Here is a 5,104-nt window from a genome sequence, read left to right on the forward strand (position 1 = left end):
TCTCTGAGCCCAACCCGGACCCATCCCTCATAGCATACTTCAGTCCAAGTCCAATTGCAGCTTCCTTCTATGTACCAAACAGTTGGAGGTGGCAGTGACAGGGACAATTCATGGGGGGAATTTAAATTGGCAATGACAAAACTGGGGGGAAAAATGGAGAAAAAAGACTAGTAGTACTACTACTCATAATAATAATAATAATTTATAATAATAATAATACAGCCCAAACCTGATGTAAACCCATGAAATATATGAGAAATACGGCCTGACCTGACCCAAACCCATCAGGTCCCATCAGGTCCCGATGGGTTTGGGTACAGACCTGAAGTTCTACTGTAGAAACATAGTGGTGCAACAAGGCAGTCTTCATGGAAGAGAACCAGACTTGATCTACAGAAACAGTAATTTTATCATTATAAGACACACTTCATCCAAACTCAACCGGAATATTATAAAAAAAAACAGTTCCAAAACTCACACTTCTTGAAATTTAATGAATTACATTTTCACAACTTTGATAATCAGGCACTGAATGTGTGCATCCTGGAGGACACATTGTCCAAATAAGGCTATAAAAAGAGGGATAATCACTTACAGTATTTAAGTACTTGAGGCTCATATTTTACATAACATAAAGGTGTGAAATATTGATTACTCATTATTTTACTCCTAAATGTGCATGTTTTTGCTAACCTGACACACTAGATGGTTTGTCATACAGAACCATCTGGGAAGCCATCCATAGAAACCGTTTGGGAAAAAGGGCAGGCACTTTTATAAAAAACACTTGGCAGGTGATTGGAAGAACCATCTGTTCCGGCAAACACAGGCTAACTTCAACCAATCAGATCATCTCACAAAACCAAAGCTGAACACAAACTTCTCCATCAATAAAAGTCTCTCCAGTTCTGATATAACTGATGCTAACACAGTATCTCCACTAACCTCTTCAGGGGCTGCCTTTTTTTCTTTGAGACATCTAGCTTCCATGGACACTTCTTGTTGTCAGTGTGCTTAAAACTACACCTGTAGCTGCCAGTAGTCCCTCCGAGGACGCTGATTGTCTCACACCACCTCTGGTGTGCACACAAACCGATAGCTTAGAGCCTGACAAGATGGGTTCTTGCATGATCTCCTGATCTCACGAATCCAGCTGCCTCACAAGGTAATATTTTTTTCAGGGTCACTGGTCAAAAAGGTCCAGCTTTTCCCTGTTTGTTGCTGGGAACCACAGGGAAGATGGCAGTGCAAAAACAGGAATGATATGTTTTGTTTATTAATGTTAATAGCTTGTTGTTTATTGAAAAATTACACGTGTTTCCATGATGTTCCTTTTTATCTTCTTTAAAACTCTCTATGCAAAACATTAAAGAAAGTAGTTAATTCACTGCTTATAAAATATTTTAAAATTTGGCACTTGTACTATTTAAACAATGATAAAATGGTTAATTTATATGCTGAATGGGCAATGTATCTGAGGACAAAGAGAGTGTAAATTGAAACTTTCAGGTTTTGAAAAGAATCGTGACATTGCATCATTTTTAACACTGGCATTTGCGAGGTGTTTCACTCATTGTACTTCCTCAGGATCAGGAACAAATAACAGACTGCAGTAAGAGTCACTTTTAGGAAAAAACAAAAACATATTGTGAGTATTGTGAATTTTAATAGCTCTGACTGGTTTGGTATGCCTAAAAAATGGATTCCTCACATGCACTTTCACTAATTATGTCAGCTGGAGGGAGAGCAGTCCCACACCCCCTGTTGTAATCACCGGCAGAGAGTTCACCTTAACAGGCTTCCACAGTCGGTGACTTGTATTTACGGACTATCTGATATCACCTGAATGCAGCCACGGTGTACTTTATTTGAGCAGAATAGCAGACAGGTTGGCTGCAGAATAGTCTAAGTGTTAGTGTGTTAAAGGCTGTGTTTTAATTGCTTTTTGGCTTCAGATGTAGAAGACTGTGTTTGCCCTGTGGGTGTATATTGGAGATTAGTGCTCTCACAGAGCTGCAAATGCATAAAGCTCTGTAGTGAGGGGAAATTATGAAATTTCAAATGCAGTCTTCATAATGGCAAAAGAGTAGAAAAAAATGTGACTAACTGGAATTATCCTTTAGGGCATTTTCAGACCCGCAGTTACCCTGGAGAGGGTGAGGAGGTGAAGCACAGAGAGAGGGAGATGGAATGAGATTAACAGTAAAAGAAAAAACAGAGGGATCCTGACAGGCAGCGACATTAAAGGTGCAGTCAGTGTGTGCCTCATTGCTGTAGCAATTAAAGCTCAGACTTTTGTCTGTTTAGAGCAAAAGGAAGAGACAGAATTGATCGGCGAGCCCTCGAGCCACGAGGCAGAGCTTCCAAATGCCAAAAACAAACACAATATTCTCTCTCTCTCACACACACACACACACACACACACACACAGAGCCATGAAGAGTCCTCCTTTCAAACAGAGCAGCACACAGTGACCTCCCTTTGGTGTCACACAGGGATGTGTGGACTGTGGACGGTTTAATAAGAGAGACACAATATGGTTTCTACGTTGCTCAGTTTGGTTGAATTTCCGAACAATAGCCTCAATTCAGCAGAATTGTTTTGATACCGATACCAATATCGGAAATGCCTCTGATACAGCCTAAAATGCTGGTCTATTCAGTCTATTCATGATCCAATATCACGTCATTTATCAGGTCCGAAACAGGACCCTGCTGCTTCCCATTTTAATGCACTGGAATCAGATTGGTAATCAGTATCCACCAATACGCAAATCGGAATCAATATTGGGAAGGAAAAAAATGGTATCAGCTGGACTGTAGAAATGTTCTAAGAAACAAATTTCAGAAAGCATAAAATGAGCTAATAATCTTTTCTTCATTTCAAAAGGATATATTCTGTTAAATCTGTGATTCCCAAAGTCTGGGTGGCGGCCCACTGTTGTGCCATGAAGGCCCTGCATGTGGGTCTTGAAAGGGCATGGGGGAAAAATGTAGTTTCATTTAATAAGTTTGAAATTACCGTAAAATATTTATGATTAATTAAAAAAATAATCAGAACTAATAAAACAAATGAGATTCTTATTTGGCCTAGTTTAACAGGTTTTACACAAGTACTTGGTGACCCTGAATGCATCCTATATCTTGTCATCGGTATGACTAGTCTTGTTTTTTGATCAGAGGACTTTCAGATTTCAGATTGGACCGTGGGATTCTTATGTGGCATTGCTTATGTTTGCCAATGGCTGTATTATAGAACCAGTTTCTGGATTAACAAGTTCAAAGAAAGAGTTCACCCAAAAATGAAAATTCAGTCATTATCTACTCACTCTTGTGGGTTTGGATTTACTTTTTTTAGTCCACAAAACACTGCTAGAGTTTCACAGGAAAACAGTGTTGCAGAATCTCCCAAACAATGTAAGTGAATGGTGACCAGTTTTCAACTGGAAAAAACAACACATTAAAAAAAAAAAAAAAAAAAAAAACATAAAATGCCTCCATACTGCTCATCTGGCATAATCTAAGTCTCTTAAAGACCCAACATGCCACACACCAAGTCACACCACACACACACAGTTCAGACAGTGTGCATGTGGATGTGAACGTGGCTCCAAGCTGAGGATCAACAGTGAAGATTCAGGCTAAAAACATGGTGGAAATTATGTGTTTCAAGTTGGCAGGTTGGGGCTTCCGAGACAACAAGAAAAGAGTCTCCATTTCTAGAAGCCCGAGTGGAGGGAACTATCCAGTATGAGAAGCAAAGATGAGGAAAAAACATATCACACATGTAATACATGTATAGATTCACTGATCATATCTATCAGCTATCATATTCCTATGGAAGCCTATTTCAACCACTATGATGAACTAATGAGAAACTTTCTCAGTATTTTGAGATAGTATGTGTGATAGGATACAATACTATATGATATACTACTGTGCAATATGATACAATACAATACCATACAATATGATACAATGCAGTACAATAAGATAACATTAAATATGGTACAATACGATAACATTTGATATGGTACAATACAATAAGATTCGATATGGTACAATGTGATACGATACAATACAATTCGATGATACGATACAATACTTAATTGTTGTCAGCATACGCTTAAAATTCAATTTTTCATAATACTAAGTGATTATATTGAAATAGTACATCATTAATTTGGGAACATTTCTTATTTTCTTAATCACAGTGGCTGAAATGAATTACTGATTCTCCTATCTTTCATCTATATCTCACATCAAGGTCTGTTCTTTTCCTGGACTTGTAGATGTTCACATTTCCATTTTTATCTGAGCACTTTAAGAACTTCTAAGTCATGTTGACTTAATTAAAAGCAGAGGTTGAAAGTGCATATGTCATGTCATATGATTAAAAGCTCCAGAACAGCAAAAGATGGCCCTTAAACTGAGACTTTGTAAAACTGGAAAATTCATTCTTGAGAACTGGGATAAAACTGTATTTTAAGGCAGTTTTGACTTTTACTCTTCAGCTATGCTGGAAAATATATTTTAAAAGATTAAACTCTTGGCTATTAAGTCTTGTCCTGGGCCAACCTCCTACTGATTACATTTTTTATTAAATATAGATGTCTTACAGAGTTGACAAAATGTTACATTTTTTCATTTCACAGCATAGTCAAAGTGTCTCAGAGTCTTGTAATGCTAACCAAAATACACTTTCTTAAACCATAATTCTTATTTAGCTTTGATTTAGAAGGACTACAGAGTTGACATTTTATGGTTGAGACACATCTGATAGTGATATTATTTATTATTTATTTATGAATTTATCAAAAATATAAAGTTTTTAAACCAGAAAGTCAGACAGGGGTTTTTAGGGTATAGCTAACCCTTTTAATGCCTGATTAAATCATGTTTGTGTAAAAATCTGATTTAAAAAAATAATGATTTTAAAACAAAGATGATTATAATAGCACATCTTTATACCTATGCCACAGTAGGTATCATTAGTTTTAGATTTTGAAGACTTTTAACACATTTTAATTGTTTGTAGTTGTGAATTCTTGTCTGGGACGAGGCTGTTTTCTGACACAAACCAAGTTTAGAAATTAAAAACGTTG

This window comes from Lutjanus erythropterus, chromosome 21 (genome assembly GCF_056507025.1).
Source record: "Lutjanus erythropterus isolate fLutEry1 chromosome 21, fLutEry1.hap2, whole genome shotgun sequence".
NCBI lineage: Eukaryota > Metazoa > Chordata > Actinopteri > Lutjaniformes > Lutjanidae > Lutjanus > Lutjanus erythropterus.